Source organism: Perca flavescens, chromosome 2, assembly GCF_004354835.1.
Source record: "Perca flavescens isolate YP-PL-M2 chromosome 2, PFLA_1.0, whole genome shotgun sequence".
In the NCBI taxonomy this organism is placed as follows: Eukaryota; Metazoa; Chordata; class Actinopteri; order Perciformes; family Percidae; genus Perca; species Perca flavescens.
The window spans coordinates 3,822,950-3,840,630 of NC_041332.1; the positions used below are offsets into that span (position 1 = coordinate 3,822,950).

The 17,681-nt window shown below is 41.1% G+C and overlaps 2 pseudogenes; both read right to left on the reverse strand.

Annotated features, from left to right (window-relative positions):
• Positions 1 to 2,222: 2,222 nt before the first annotated feature.
• Positions 2,223 to 4,216, reverse strand: LOC114572728 (E3 ubiquitin-protein ligase TRIM39-like; annotated as a pseudogene).
• A 4,173-nt stretch (positions 4,217 to 8,389) lies between these two features.
• On the reverse strand, positions 8,390 to 17,245 carry LOC114572806 (myosin heavy chain, fast skeletal muscle-like; annotated as a pseudogene).
• Between the last annotated feature and the right edge of the window lie 436 nt (positions 17,246 to 17,681).

Genomic DNA, 17,681 nt, shown 5'->3' on the forward strand with positions numbered 1-17,681 from the left:
TAAAAGGGTCGGTTGGTAGGATGAATTTAAAGTTGTTTAAATAATTTCTGATTGGGTATTTGGGTTGTATATTAAAGCATTGGGACAGCTGTTTGTGACTATTATATATATGATGAATATGATTCAATAGTTTGAGTTATGGAGGAGCAGATAAGAGGAAATTTCCTACTCCTTTTCAGTTATGTGATATTGAGATAGATAGATAGATAGATAGAAAAAATAGATATTTTATTCATCCCAAAGGAAATTTTATTCACGTTTATGGGACGTTGTACACTCGCCTAAAGGATTTTTAGGAACACCATACTAATACCGTGTTTGACCTCCTTTCGCCTTCAGAACTGCCTTCATTTTAATGGCATTGATTCAACAAGGTGCTGGAAGCGTTCTTTAGAAATGTTGGCCCATATTGATAAGATAGCATCCCCCAAACCATTACACCACCACCACCAGCCTGCCCAGTGGTAACAAGGCATGATGGATCCATGTTCTGATTCTGTTTACGCCAAATTCTGACTCTACCATCTGAATGTCTCAACAGAAATCGAGACTCATCAGACCAGGCTTCAACTGCCGAATTTTGGTGAGCTCGTACAAATTGTAGCTTCATTTTCCTACTACATTCTTCTACTGGTGTAGCCCATCTGCCTCAACGTTGTGCGTGTTGTGGCTTCACAAATGCTTTGCTGCATACCTCAGTTGTAACAAGTGGATATTTGAGTCAAAGTTGATCTTCTATCAGCTTGAATCAGTCAGCCCATTCTCCTCTGACCTCTAGCATCAACAAGGCATTTTAACCCACAGGACTGCCGCATACTGGATGTTTTTCCTTTTTCAGACCATTCTTTGTAGAAATGGTTGTGCGTGAAAATCCCAGTAACTGAGCAGATTGTGAAGTACTCAGACCAGCCCATCTGGCACCAACAACCATGCCACGCTCAAAGTTGCTTAGACAGCCTTCCTTTCCCATTCTGACATTCAGTTTGGAGTTCATCATAAGAGAAAAACTAAACACACAATAACATCATTTCATAAACACTCTATAATAATGACAAAAATACACAGACAAAGACACACATATGTACCAGTGCGGTCACCTGGCATTCCATACATTCTTGTTTAACCATTTTTAAGACAGTTACACCAACATTTTATCATCACATCTATTTCACCCTCTTAGGACACTTCTCACAATTAAACATTTTGTTCAACCTCAACCAATGTAGATTCTGTGTCTACTCAACATCTCTGATCAATAGATGATTCTTAACTAAACTTTTAAATCTCATTTTTATGCTTTCTTGTGTAATTTATTCAGGGAGTAAATTCCATTCATGCATTGATCTATAAATGACCATTTGCTTTTGGTAAAGTAATTCTTGTGGCATGTCTAGTGGCATAGTCATATATATTTAAAATATATGTTAAATTATGATAAAAAAGAGATGGATACTTTGTTACAAGAATGTTCCTAAAAAATTCTAATAATTAATAAAGTAATCTGTTTTTCACAGATAACCAACTTAAACATTTGTGAATTGCAACATTTGTTCTATATCCACACCTGAGAGTTGTACTCGCTGCTGTGTTTTGTACAATTTGCAATTTTTTTATTTTTTCTTGAGTTGTATTAGTGCTGAACAATAGACAATATTAGACAATATTAATTATTGAATCACCACTTTGGTTGAGCTTTGTGACAAACATGGTGCAGATCTTTTAACAACAGAAATACCACTTCCAACTTATAACTTATCAACCATCTTATTTATATGTTTTGTCCATGACAATTTCCCAGATGTTTTGGACTCTTGGACCTGTTCAAAAGTTAGATCATTTATGCAAATCTTCAGCTCAGGTTGATTAAGAAGAGTGTGATCTAAACCTAATATTATTTTCATCTTTAAAAGATTAAAGCCCAATTTATTTTCCTGCGTAAGATCTATGTCATGGGTACATGTGTAGGTACGTGTTGATAGCTGCAGTCTGATAACAATTTAACTACTTGTCATGGTGACACAGACCACAACCTCTGTGATACTGGAAATGTATTGCAGATATCTAAATTGCTTTACATTTAACCATATGATAATAAATGGAATAAAATGTAAATCAGTCACCACAGGAAACAGATTCTGAAGGAAACAAGATGTTAAATATATGAATATGTACATTTGTTCCCTTGATTGAAAATAAATCAATAACTGAAATAAGATCAGTGATTAGTTTACTCTGACAGGAGAGATGATCAGAGAGGCAGAGGTTTTACCACCATAAGTATTACCAGTATGGAAGTACGGGAAGAGTTTCTCAGTGAAGGAGCAGCCAGTAAAGGAGTAGATAAGAGCTGCAGCATCTACGTCATAAAAGGAGACCAGACCCTCCTCATAATCCACAAACACCCCCACCTTCTGAGGAGGAGACTTCAGAGAGAGAAGGACTGGAGGGTCATCATTAGTGTTGTACTCGTTTCCATCTCTCAACGCTGTAGTCCAGAAACCTTTCAGAGGGTTCAGTGTGATGCTTCCCTTCCTGTTGATCGACTCTCTGGCCACTCCTAAAGTCCATTCAGTCTTTCCTTTAACTTGAACCTCAAAGTAAAATCTGCCTGAAGAGAAACTCTGTTTTCCTAAAACATAAACACGATAAGAAAATCTCTCCGGGTTGTCTGGGAGATTCTTCCTCACATCACCATAATTCACTTGTTTCCCATCATCAGACAGGATGAGATGAGGATGTGCTGTATTAGGCTCAAGAGTCACATCCACTGCATACTGCTGGACCCTCTTCAGCTCGGCTTCAAGCAGCTTCTTCATCTGTTTACTGAGTGTCTCCTCCAGCTGAGCCACAGCTTTCACCACAGTCCCCTCATATGATGATGGATGGACGCTGACCTCTGTCCAGTCCTTGGTGGGTGGAGGTTGTTGGATGTTTAGGGACTGGACACTCTGGAGAAGATGGAGGTGGTCTTCAGAGCGTGAGAGCTGCTCCACCTCAGTGCTTCTCTTCATCAGCTTAGAGATTTCCTGTTCCAGCTCTTTGATGAAAGCTTCGGCCTGTTTTTCTGTTGTTTTCTGCTTCTCTTTGATCGTGTCGATGAGCTCATTCAGGCCTCTCTCAACAGACTCCTTCAGAGAAGTGAAGACCTGAACACCTTCTGCTATCTCTCTGTCTGCATCTTCCTCACTGTGGTCGACTGAATCTTTAGTCGTCTCTTCTGGATCATCTGCTGAATTTCAGCCTCTGCCTTCTTTCTTTCATATCCTTCTTTCAGAAGAACAACATCATGCTTCTTGTGATCTAAAACATTGCAGAGTATGCAGACACATGTCTGGTCGATCTTACAGAAGAGCTCCAGAGGTTTATCGTGCTTTGTACAAATCCTGCCTTCCAGGTTCTCCACAGGGTCGATCAGCTGATGTCTTTTCAGACCTGACATGGTCAGATGAGGCTCCAGGTGAGTCTCACAGTAGGAGACCAGACACACCAGGCAGGACTTCAGGGCCTTCAGTTTAGTTCCAGTGCAGACGTCACAGGGAACTTCTCCTGGTTTGACGTCAAGATGGAGGTGGTCTTCAGAGCGTGAGAGCTGCTCCACCTCAGTGCTTCTCTTCATCAGCTCAGAGATTTCCTGTTCCAGCTCTTTGATGAAAGCTTCGGCCTGTTTTTCTGTTGTTTTCTGCTTCTCTTTGATGGTGTTGATGAGCTCATTCAGGCCTCTCTCAACAGACTCCTTCAGAGAAGTGAAGACCTGAACACCTTCTGCTATCTCTCTGTCAGCATCTTCCTCACTGAGGTCGACTGAGTGTTTGACCTCCTGAATCTTCAGTCGTCTCCTCTGGATCATCTGCTGAATTCCAGCTCCCGTCTTCCACAGCTCTGCCTTCAGTTTGGTTCCAGTGCAGACGTCACAGGGAACTTCTCCTGGTTTGGACACTTGTTGCTCTGAGCTGCTGCTGCTGGCTTTCTGTTGAGCTGATCGTCTGAACTGATCAACCATCTCAGAGATGAAAGTGTTGACTCTCAAATCAGGTCTGGTGGTAAAACCCTCCTTACACATTGGACACAGGTGCTGGTAATTAATATTCCAGTGTTCAGCGATGCAGTTCTTGCAGAAGTTGGGTCCACATGGTATGGTGACTGGATCAGTGAACACCTCCAGACAGATGGAGCACAGAAAATGATCTTCAGATTGCAGATAGTTTGCAGCAGCCATATCTATCCATGGTGTGAAAGAAAAGGAAAAACATTATTCAAAGTATAGGTTATTTAATGTTGCAATCAGTGATGAACGTGCCCTTGCACATTCAGGTCGGGGATACTGATGGAGAGCCAGTCAACGTGGCTCTTGCGTTTTCCAGGATCATCAGACACTGTGTGCATGAATTAGACATTATTTCCTGCATTGAGCATGTGTTGCTAAAAATTAAATATTGTACATTTTGTACCACTCCTGTGTCCACTATGTGGCGCTAGAGAACACAGTAATGAAAAGTCATGTTGCTGTGTATCATATGTAGACCACATCATGTAAATTTCCTGTAAATTGGATGATCTGTGTCACATACAACTAACTTTGTGTTGGCAATAGGTGGCACTATGACTACGACTTAATAAAGGTGTGTAGATGCTTTCAAATATTTGGGGCTGATTGGACTATTTGAATTCAAGTTAACAGCTTCCTGTTTTATGGCAAAACATTCAAATTGACCAACACGGCACATCATTCCACAAAAACACAAAAGCTTCCCAATTTTGCACCGTGAAGGTCTTGATTCTTTTGACCCAATTTGGCCGAACTATGCGTGTTTTATATGTGTTTTGTGGCTAGCTACGAAAATTAGTTTGCTTGTCAATTGCGAATGGTTCAACGTAGCAAAATGCTTTTGACAGCTTTAGATCAGGTCCGTCTGGAGATGCTACGTACCAAATTTCGTGCCAATAGCTCGCACGACCTGGGAGGAGATAGAAAGTTGGTTTTGCGCATTGCGCGATATTGCGAAAAAACTTCTTAGCGGAGATGGGAGTGGTCTATATCATCAGATTCAGATGGATTCAAGGAACATGTGGATATAAGGTTTTCTAATGTGCGATGTGGACTGTGGGTGTTATAGGCCAAAACACGTTTTACATCATTATAGCGCCACCTAGTGGTCCATGTATGTATCTTGTGGAATGTAAGGTCCGTGAACCATTGTACATCTACACTGTAAATTTTAAGTTGCTCACATATGTGTAAGTGGTGAATCCAAACCTGTGTCCCATAGGCCACGCCCACTTTGATGAATCATCAGTACCCCACTGTAGGTGTGGCCTCAGGAGTGGGCCTAGATGGTACACTCAAAATTTTGTAAAACTCAAATGAGCCGAGATATAAACTTTTTGTACTTGTAGCGCCCCCTAGTGGCCATTATTTGTAAAATTGGCTGGGGAGCCTTAGAACCTGAACAGCGTTGGCTATTTTTTTTTTGCAAGCTTTCCTTCCTGTTTTAGGAAGCAGCGACTGTATTGCGTTTTCCCTGGAAGAGTCTGTGTCCTTTATATTTATGTAGAATTATAATTTGCTCTTCTTATATATAACATGCGGCTCTGGTAGATGTTTGCGATTGATCGTGGTGCGCAAACACCGCCTCTTTTATGTGAACGCGCGCGTCTCTAGATTGGACAAACCTGGGTTGATTGAACTAGTTGATAACCACCCGATTATCCGGGACCGCTGTTGTTAGGGTTAGTGAAGCCGGATTACTGAAAGAAATCCAGGCCATGTTGATCTTGCTTCGTAATACAAGACAAGACACATGAAACCAAACACTTCAAAATAATACAGGAAGTAAACCAAGCCAAACATACATTCATGAAGATGAGTTCAGGAAAAACCGAACAGATTTCTTGTTTGTTTATTTAGGATCCTCATCCTCATCCTCCTCCATTGCAGGTGCTATTCTTCCTGAGGTACTTACAACTCTCTTGAAAATGTGGCAGTGCAATAATAAATACACGTAACATCATCATGAACAATAAAAAATAAAAGTTATAAGACAAAAACTAAACATACACTATCATTTCATGACACAACTCATATAAAATAACAAAATACACACATAAGACAACGACAGACACACTGACAGCACCACCAGTGCAGTCATCGGGCATTCCTTACATTTAAGTTGAACACATTTTCAAGACAGGTATATCCACATACTATCGTCACATAACATGTCTTTTATCCTCTCTGCACACATCTCACAACTAAACAAATATATATTGTTAAACCTCAACCAATGTTGTTTCTTTGTCTACTCAACTTCTCTAATCAATAGACATAGTTAGGTCTTAACTAAACTTTTAAATCTCCTTCTACGGCTATCTTAGGTTATTTGTTCAGGTAACGCATTCCATTCTTGCATTGCTCTATACATGACCATTAGTTTAACAGTATTTAGGGCCCGAGCGCCGACAGTGGCGAAGACCCTATTGAAACTGAAGGAATTATTGTTACGGCAAATTAATTGGCTTTTTGAGGGGCTTAACATATTCAAAAACTCACCAAAATTGGCAGTCACATCAAACCTGGTGACAATTTACGTATTTTAACAGTTTCAGGAATAGGCGCACAAAAATGGCTCGCTAGCGCCCCCTAGAAAACTTAAAAAATTGAGCCCTTGCAGTACGGTTAACGTAGAGTAACGCAAAGTGGTACACATGTGTAACATGTCAAGTTGTACAAAAAAGGTCATTCGAGCCATACCCTAAACCCAACAGGAAGTCCGCCATTTTGAATCAAAAGTTCGAAATTAGTGCGGTTTTGCCCATTCCCACGTCGTACTTTAGCGAACTACTCCTAGAGATTTCATCCGATCATCTTCAAATTTGGTCTGTGCCATCTTAAGATGTTAAAGATGAAAAGTTATTAAAAGAAAAACTTTTTGACATAGGGCATGGCCATGGCAGGGCGGCCATTTTGTGTGTTTCGCCATCGAAACAAGAAGTGGGTGTAACTTAAGTGTACATTGTCCAATTGGCTCGAAACTTTTAATGATTCACAAAACTCTAACCCTGAGGACATTTACTGGCCAAAATTGACTCAAAGTCATAGCATCCCCTAGTGGTAACAGGAAGTAGGCCCAAAACTATACGTGCTATACTTTAACGAACTACTCTGAGGGATTTCATCCAATCAACTTCAAATTCGGTCTGTGTCATCTAAATAACTCATCGATGAAAAGTTATTAAAAGCAAAACTTTTCGGTCAACGGTGTGGGTGTTGCGTGGCGGTCATTTTGAGCATTTATTGATGAACAAAGAAGTTGCTGTAACTTGAGTGTACATCGTCATATCTGCCCTAAATTACTCACGATTGAGAAAGGTCCAGGCCTGAGGACACCTACAGGCCAATATTGACTTTTGGTCATAGCGCCCCCTCGCTGGCAACAGGAAATCAGCCTTACATGACAAACATCATCCGATTTACAAAAAACGTATTTGTGGTCTACACGTGATATTGAGTCCCACCTATTAACCGATGTAATCAGGCCACGCCCCCTTTTATGGCTTTTGAACCGTTTAAGTTAGAGTCTTGTGTGAGGTATCATTGAACTCAGCAGAGAGTTCCTTTTTAATTGGTGACGGTTTGCCCCACCTTCTAAGCTTAAGCCATACACCCTTTAACGTCAACTAATGAACTGTATGACATAGAGTCTTGTGTGAGGTATCATTGAACTCAGCATGGTGTTCCCTTTTCATTGGTGATGATTTGCAGTGTTTGAGTGCCACGCAAATGCACAGCAGAGGAGCGAGGGCCCGTCCAACGCTGCTTGCAGCTTTAATTTGAATTGTTACCTGCCACCAAAATTTTGTTTTTTGGTGCCTTAAAGTGTATCATAATGCAGCAAGTATTTGATGCCATTTGAGCCATGAAAAACCCTGAGATGTCACTATTATATTATAGCCAATAAAAATGGCAATTATAGTGTGGACACAGTCTCAGGGTAAGACTCTGCATCTTTGTGTACCTTTGAATAACCTGTCAATCATATGGACCCCATGACTTTTAAGTATTTTATTTGGGTGGGTATGCTCATTAAGCAATGCATTCATCCAATGTTTTTCTCTTCAGAAAATTGATATTGGAAAAGGTTGAATAAGTCATTTGAAGGTAGATTTAAGCATTTGTTACCTGGTTGAGGAAATCTGATTAGTATCAGTTATTAAGGGCACATAGCCAACCACTTAAATCAAATTTGTGGACTTTTGTTGATGAAGCTTGGTCAGCTGGGTCATATAGTACTACATAATACAATTGTTTTTACTGGAAAACTTTCCCAATCTAACACTTATCATTTGGGGGGAAACAATGTAAAGGAAAAGAAGCAGGCAGACAGCAATTTATCTGTGACAAGGAAACCATTTATTTTTACAGCACATCTCACATCATATTATATGATTAGAAACAGCTGATCAGGCAGTTTTCTTTATTCAGCTGCCTCTTTACCCTGTAAACACAAATAAAAAAGTTAAGTTTAATCAGCTTTATTTCAAACAAATCTAACTGACAGTATATTTCTGTCATAACCTTTTTTAAATAAAATGTACATCTTTATTGGTATGTTTACCTTGCCAGAGTCACGGCTCTTCGCTCTCAACTTGTTGACCTGGGACTCAGCGATGTCAGCGCGCTCCTCAGCCTCCTCTAGCTCATGCTGGACTTTCCTGCACTTGGACAGATGAGTGTTGGCCTGCTCCTCCTGAAAAAAACATAGAGATTGACATTTTTGAATCTCCTAAAAGACCAAAGGTAATCTTCAATTAAAATAAATCTGCCAGAGTATCAAGCGTTCTGTGTTGTGTAAATCTATTCTGTATATTGCCCTTACCGCCTCCTCGGCCTGCCTCTTGTAGGCTTTGACTTTGAGCTGCAACTTGTCAACTAGATCCTGCAGCCTGGCAACGTTTTTCTTGTCCTCCTCAGTCTGTTAAAGTTTATTTAAAGTAAATAAATGTTTTTGTAATAAATATGTTAAGTAGATTTATATGACAACTATCAAAGTGACTGTACCTGATAGGTGAGCTCCTTCACCCTCCTCTCATATTTGCGGACACCCTTAATGGCATCTCCTCCGCGTCTCTGCTCAGCCTCAACCTCTGCCTCCAGTTCACGCACCTTCAATGAACAATAAGGCAATAAGAAAGCATCTTTTTTTAATTTCAGCTCTGCAAATTCTTTCTTTCTTTCTTACCTTGGACTCCAGTTTCTGGAGCTGCTTCTTGCCACCCTTCATGGCCAGGTTCTCAGCCTCATCCAGGCGGTGCTGCAGGTCCTTGACAGTGACCTCCAGGTTCTTCTTCATCCTCTCCAGGTGGGAGCTGGTATCCTGCTCCTTCTTCAGCTCCTCAGCCATCATAGCAGCCTAGAAGAGACAGCATAAAATGTTGATTAGAATAATCTTGAAAATTCACATTGGAGTGAAAGTAAGGACAATTAAAATGTAAACCCACATCGGTGATGGCCTTCTTGGCCTTCTCCTCTGCATTCCTTGCTTCCTGAACGGTGTCATCCACTTCACTCTGGACCTGGACCAGGTCTGACTCAAGCTTCTTCTTGGAGTTCAGAAGGCTTGTGTTCTAAAAGGCAAAAAAAAGATGTAGGCACATTAGTCATCACATGGCTGATTTTGACGTTACAGAAAATGTCATTAGATTTTTGAAATATTGAAGAAATGATTGGGATTGTTCACCTGAGAATGCAGAAGTCCAACACGCTCACTGGCATCCACCAGCTCCTGCTCAGCGATTTTGCGACTTCTCTCCGTCTGTTCCAAAGCAGCTCTAAGTTCCTCGATTTCAGCTACCATCAAACCATTTCTGCGATCCACCATAGCAGCTTGTTCCTTGAATTCCTCCTGTGCTCTGACAGCATCATCAAGGTGCAGTTGTGCATCCTAGAGAAAAAATATCAGGACAATATTCACATGAATGCCAAAATGTACCTGCAATGACGACAGTCTGTGCAACAATTCTGTGTCTAACAATACCTTCAGTTGCGCTTGCACATTCCTCAGCTGCTTCTGGGACTCAGCAGCCTGGCGATTGGAGTGACTCAGCTGAATCTCCATCTCATTCAGGTCTCCCTCCATCTTCTTCTTGATTCTCAGGGCATCATTTCTGCTCCTGATCTCAGAATCCAGATTGCTCTGCATGGAGTCGATCACCCTCTGGCTGTTCCTCTTGATTTGCTCCATCTCCTCATCTTTCTCTGCCAGCTTCCTGTCCACCTCACCCTTAATCTGGTTGAGCTCCAGCTGGACACGCAGAATCTTAGACTCTTCGTGTTCCAGAGTTCCCTGATGATATCAAAGAATTAAATATTAATCTCTGCCTTCAAACCTTTTTAAAGTATATTTTTAGATTTAGATGTTTTTTCAGTAGATGTCCCCAGAAGAAAATGTACCTCAGCCTCTTCAAGAGCCGTCTGGATCTCAGACTTTTCAGTCTCCACCTGCTTCTTGGACTTCTCCAGCTCATGGATGCTCTTGCCAGTCTCACCAATCTGTTCAGTCAGATCTGAGATTTCCTCTGCATAGAGATACATGTGTTTTATATTGTTGAGCCTTACAATGTAAAATATAAACCCTTTATTCCAACACATGTTGACTACAATGTAAGAAATACATGGGTTGAATACAATGTAACTGTTACATAATGTAGAACTCACGTTGAAGGTTCTTGTTTTCACGCTTCAAAGTCTCCAGCTGATCCAGAGATTCCTCATAAGAGTTCTTCATCTTGAACAGCTCAGTGCTGAGAGAACGAGTCTCCTTCTGTGCTCCCTCGAGCTCTGCCTGACCCTCCTCGTACTTCTGTTTCCACTCTGCCAACACCTGAATAACACGATTGGTTATGTAGCAATAGGAAAATAGGAAAAATAAATATGTCTTTCATTGTTTGCGTGGCTTGACAACACAAAGTTAATAAAGCTACCTTGTCAAAGTTCCTCTGCTTCTTGTCCAGGTTGGCAGCCAGCCCATTGGCCCTCTCCACATCAATCATGAGGTCCTCCACCTCACTCTGGAGCCTCTGTTTGGTTTTCTCAAGAGAAGCACACTTGGAATTCACTGCCTCAATCTGCTCCTCAGCCTCCTGAAGACGCTGAGCCAGCTTTTTCCTGTTTAAAGAAGGTAAGATTAGTTTCCCTCTAAAAACTATGAAGTGACCTTAAGCCTTAGTAACAACAATCTGTGGCATGAGTTCTTGTATTTTGAGTGTTGCATTGTTGTTTGTTTGAAGCCTTAATATCCTTACAGTAGCAAGGATTTCAAAATTACAGGTTTTGGAAAGGGGGATGGGCAATTTATAATCAGCCTAGTGTTGTTATTTATAGCTAGTTTTTAAAGATCTAGATGAACATATGAAGGCAGAGCTGTACAATGTTTGCTCCAAAGTGGAGTTGTGCTAAAATGATACACTGGCCCTTGAATTGTTTGAATGTTACTCACTTGGCTTCCTCAAGCTCCTCAGTGCGCTGGATAGCATCAGTTTCATACTTGGCTCTCCATTGAGCCACCTCACTGTTGGCCTTGGACATTCCACGCTGCAGCTCAGCCTTGGCCTCTTGCTCCTCCTCAAACTGCTCCCTCAGCAGATCACAGTCATGGCGGGCTGATTGCAGTCCATGGGCAAGAGCATTTTTGGCCTGGTGTAAGACATATGATTGAATTTACAAAATTCCTGAATCCCAAACTAGTAATACCAATACACACTTACTTAAATGTTTCTTACCTTAACCTCCTCTTCAACATGTCTTTTCAGCTCCTCAATCTGCTGTGTGAATGCCTGTTTGCCTCTGGTCAGCTGGGAGACAAGAGCTTCTTTTTCTTCAACTTGACGGCTGAACTCACCTTGTGTGAAAGATGCCACGGTACATTAGTTTGTGTCACGTTTTTCAGTAACATACACAACAGATCATTAACTGACAGCTTTACTGTAGATACCATTTTCTGTCAGGAGACGTGCTCTCTGTGCACTTGTGTCATTGATTTGACGGACGTTTTCATCATTCTTGGTCTTCAGTTCGCTGAGTTGGTCCTCTAGAGTACGGCACATCTTTTCAAGATTTCCCTAATGAGTAAATATAGATGAAATCAGGGATCAGATTTTATCTATAATATTAAGTACATTTTTTTTACTTTACTAATTTGGGTAATAACATAGCATGTAATGCATTGTGTACCTTTGCTTTAGCAACATTCTCCATGTTGCTGGAGAGGTCATCAATCTCCATCTTGTATTCACTCTTTTCCTTCTCAAGCTTCTGCTTTACACGCTGGAGGTTGTCGATCTGCTCTCCCAGCTCAGCAACGCTGTCAGCCTGCTTCTTGCGAAGAGCAGCAGAAGTGGCCTCGTGCTGCAGAGTGGACTCCTCAAGATCACGACGGAGCTTCTGGAACTCGGCTTCACGCTTCTTGTTCATCTCAATCTGAGAAGCAGTGGCACCACCGGCCTCCTCCAGCCTCTCACTGATCTCCTCAAGTTCCCTGGAGAGGTCAGCTCTCTGCTTCTCAACCTTGGCACGAGCAGCACGCTCAGCCTCAATCTCCTCCTCCAGTTCCTCAATACGAGCCTGTTCAATGTAGATATAGGGTCTTTCAGTAAACTGTCACTTTTAATACACAAAATTGGAAACATCAGAAATGTTTTCTTTAAAACCATGTGTCACCTGGAGCTCCTTGATCTTCTTCTGAAGCTGAGCACCAAGTGACTGCTCATCTTCAACTTTGCTAAGGAGCTGACTGATTTCAAAGTCCTTCCTGTGAGAAGTTTAGATGAAGTACATAGAGTTCATGCAGTTGAACACACAGTTTATAAGAATGATTTTTGTGTACAAATTCAAAAACTGTTACTTTTTAATTTTCTCATCAGACTGCTGCTTCTCATTCTCAAGATCCATGATGGATTCCTGGGCCAGTTTCAGATCACCCTCAAGCTTTCTCTTGGATCTCTCAAGGTCCATACGGACTTCTTCTCTTGCTCCAGAGAACCCTCAAGCTGAAAAATACGATTCATTTTAATCATCAAATTCAAGAATCCTGCTTTGCCAATCCAAGAGACTTTGTAATCTTACATCATCCACTTGCTGCTCAAGCTTGGTCTTGGCCTTGGTCAGAGTGTTGACTTTGTCTTCCTCTGCCTGCAGGTCATCAAGAGTTTGCTGATGAGCCTCCTGAAGGGCTTTCTTTTCCTTGGTCAGCTTAGCAATGCTCTCATCCTGAGAGGCCATCTCCTCAGTCAGGTTCTTTACCTAAATGTGCAAGAAAAGCTTGTCTTTAAACTGTCATCATTATAATCTTACTTTAAATGCTGGACAGAATATTACAGTTTTTCCTCTGGATTTTTTTTTTTATGGGCAGGTGGGGGAAGGGTTAACGTTAGGTTTGAAAATCAGTAGGGGTGCACTATTATCTACGCTACCAGCCTGTAACAGCAATGAAAAATAGCAAAGGGTCAAATGCCTTTCCATTACATTACATTATGTAGTGTCCTTTCTCTCTAAGAACGAGTTCTGTTTCAGTGTTTGGGTGAGAATAAAATGTGTTTACTACTGTGAGTCCATTCAGCTTGACATATATCAACCACAGCTAATGAACAATTCCAGATAAATAATAATAAGAATAATAATAATAATTGCATCACATTTTTAACATAACCTGGAAAAGTTTGAAACAGTAAGCGAATACATGTGTGAATACATCTCCTGCAGCAGGGGTGTGGCAGATGGACTGCAGGGTGCACACACTTCTTTTCTCATCGGGGGGTAAGAGCAACAGTAAATTTAATAAATTCAGTCACAGAAACGGTATTTTCTAAGCCATGGGACCTGCATGAGCGTGACTTCCATGAGAATTAGCATGAGGTGAAAATGCTGTACTTGTGCTGTTGTTTGGTTGTCATGACTTTGCGATTGATTGATGTCCTTTCACTGTTCCTGTCCCTTACCCTCAACCTCAGCTCTGCAGAGTCGGGAAATTGGGACTTAATGAAAAAGTAAAATTCTGAAGCTGACGCACCAATAATTCTGCAGCGGTGGGTCTCCCCTCCAGAATGCATTTAGCGGGAAAACTATTATATACAAACCTTGTTCTCTGTGGCATGTTTCTCTTTTTCCACTTTGGCCAAGGTAAGCTCCAGGTCATCAATATCCTTCTTGAGCTCAGAGCATTCATCCTCCAGCTTTCTCTTCTTTGCTGTGAGCTCAGCATTGATTTCCTCTTCATCCTCCAGTCTCTCAGTTGTCTCTTTGAGTTTGGCCTCCATCTGAATCTTACTCTTGATAAGTCCCTCACATCTCTCTTCAGCATCATTCAGATTGTCTGATTCCTAGTTAATTTTATGAAGATAAATGTTAGCACATCATCTTTGAAAAACATGAAAAGCAAAATTTGCTGTTGATGTGTACTTACAGATGACACTTGCAGCTGCAGATCATTCTTCTCCTGCAGAAGAGACACCATCTTCTCCTCCAGTTCCTTCTTCTTGGCCAGGGCAGCAGCCAAGTCAGTTTTCATTTTTTCATAGTTCTCCTTCATATTTGCCAGCTCCTTCTCAGTTTCAGCAGTCTTCAGCAGAGGTTTGATCTTGTAGTACACCTTCATCCATGGCCAATGTTTGACATTCATGAATGAGCGGATATTGTACTGGATGGTATATATGGCTTCCCTGCGAACAATAAGTAGCTCTTGTAAACAATATTGTTAGTGATTTGTAATACCATGATTCAGAATGAGCTGTTTTAACATGCCTCCTCTCCGTCATCTTCACAAACTCCTTTCTCATGACATAACCACGGGCCAAAGCCTGAGTCATGGTGACCAGAGATGACAGTTTTTCATCTCTCATCTCCTCAAGGACACCCAGCAGACCAGCCTTGAAGAACACCTGATCAAACACAAAATAAAAATGAACGTAGGATGAACTCAGATAGTGAATACTACAACAAAACAAAAACATTTTCACCTACCCCACAGGGATTCTGAGGTGAAGGTGTTTTGATAATGGCCACATGCAGGCTGCTGTGCCTCTATCCTAACAATAAATCACTTATTCCTTGGCACCAAACTCTACAATCATGTACGTAGTTTAGAGATATTTAGCTTTATATAATTAACAGAAAAACAATCAAACACACTGGACTGAACAACCTAACCTCTTTGGTCATTAATCTACAGTAAAATAAGAGAGCAAGGTGTTTACCTTTGTGTGTCCGAATTTGTACTAAATCATGTGGAATATCAATTGACCCAAGCAGCTTCTCTGAAGCCTTCTTGTTGTCAATGAACTGGCCCTCGGGGATGACACTGGCATTCAGCACCTTGTACCTTTTTTATGAGAGTTAATGGTCAGTGTGAGCATTTTCTTTTAATAATCTTTATCAAAATTCTATTAAAATATCCATTAATACCTCTGTTTGAAATCAGCATAAAGGATTCGGCTGGGGAAACCTTTTCTGCAGATTCTGATACCCTCCAGCACACCGTTACACCTGAGCTGGTGGATGACCAGGAAGTTCTCCATCAGACCTGTAAAAAATACATTTCTTAATTACTTCTTTGAATAAATAGTCTTAGTTAGTTAAAGAAGCACAAAATTAAGGAAACCATATTATCAAAAGAAAACCACTCCTCAAATAATCTCTTGAGATTATGTTCTCTATGTACCTGGAGTCTTTGACTCATTGGGAATCAGGCAGCGCACAAAGTGAGGATGGGTGCTCCTCAAGTTAGTCATCAGCTTCCCCAAGTTCTCCTGTAGATCCAAAATGGTGAGTCTTATGACATGTAATCAATTGTGAGTTAGACAATAAACCAAGCTATATATACATACATATATAAGATAAGTTTGCAACATTACCCTAAACTGTGAAGACACAGTCTGCATAGAACCACCTTTCTTCTTGCCTCCCTTCTTGGTAGCATCTGTTGATATTTTAATTAGACATATTTCGTTAGGATGACAAATAAAATGTACATTAACACTTGCTACAGTTACTTAAACATATACAGTATAGCCTAAAAACATGTTTTAGTTTACTGTAGTTACTATCATACCCTCAACGATAAGAGGGAAGCAGAGAGCCAGCAGTTTCACTGGGGATTTCTGGTACAGCTGACAGACGGAGTCATTCAGTGGATCCTTGTTCTTGTCCAGCCAGCCAGCAATATTGTAGTCCACGGTACCAGCGTAGTGCACCAAGGAGAAGTGGGCCTCAATCTTGCCTTTCTTGGGGGGCTTAGGCTTTTCAAATGCTTTGGTTTTTCCAAGATGCTGGTCATACAGCTTGTTCTTGAAGGATGTGTCTGTGGCCTTGGGGAACATGCACTCCTCTTCAAGGATGGAGAAGATGCCCATGGGCTTGAAAAAAGTGGGAAGAAGTATGTCATTAAAGGGGAACTATGCAGCTTTTTTAGCTTAATTGACCTTAACTGAACAGCTTCGGAGTCATTGGAATGGTTATATGACTTCTTTCGACCACCACCCTTGCAACTGTCGCCGGCCTCAGCGTCAGGAAGTATCGTGTGATATCAGGTCTCGCGATGTTTTTCACAGTATCGTCATGGCTGAGCCAGTAAAAAAGAAGCAGAAAGCTAGGAAAGCATTGTCAGAGGAACAGAGAAAGAGGAGACGGCAGACTGACCGAGCGAGGAGTCCGACACAAGTAAACATAGGAGCTGCCAAATATCTATTCCGAAGCTGTAGGGGGAGCTCTAGAGGGAAATCTGCAGGCAAAAAGCCTCTTTAAGTGACACATTTATTCAAATTAAGAACAATTATATATAATCACCAAATTATCACCTTTTCAATGAGCTCAATGCAGGCAGCCAAGTCCATGCCAAAGTCAATGAACTCCCAGATAATACCCTCCTTCTTGTACTCCTCTTGCTCCAGGACAAACATGGTGTGGTTGAAAAACTGTTGCAGTTTCTCATTGGTGAAGTTGATGCACAGCTGTTCCAAGGTGTTGAACTGTGAGGGGACAATTAACCAGTATAATCTCTCGCAGGGCAATATGAAAAGTATCAGATTCTGAATTGTTCAAATCAAGCTTACGTCAAAGATTTCAAAACCAGCAATGTCCAGGACACCAATGTAGAACTGTCTTGCTTGTTTAGTGTCCAACATCTCGTTAATACGAACGACCATCCACAAGAACATCCTCTCATAGATAGCCTTGGCCAGGGCTGTCACTGAGTTCATCACCTGAATAAAAACAAGGATGTGATTTGATCTTTTTGTAAAAGTCATTAGTATTGATTTCTGGTATTTCTACCAGAAATTACAGATCCCATGACATGCTGCTTTTTGGTTGCTTTTATATAGACCTTAGTGGTCCCCTAATACTGTATCTGAAGTCTCTTTTATACAGACCTTAGTGGTCCCCTAATACTGTATCTGAAGTCTCTTTTATATAGGCCTTAGTGGTCCCCTAATACTGTGTCTGAAGTCTCTTTTATATAGACCTTAGTGGTCCCCTAATAGTGTATCTGAAGTCTCTTTTATATAGACCTTAGTGGTCCCCTAATAGTGTATCTGAAGTCTCTTTTATATAGACCTTAGTGGTCCCCTAATAGTGTATCTGAAGTCTCTTTTATATAGACCTTAGTGGTCCCCTAATACTGTAACTGAAGTCTCTT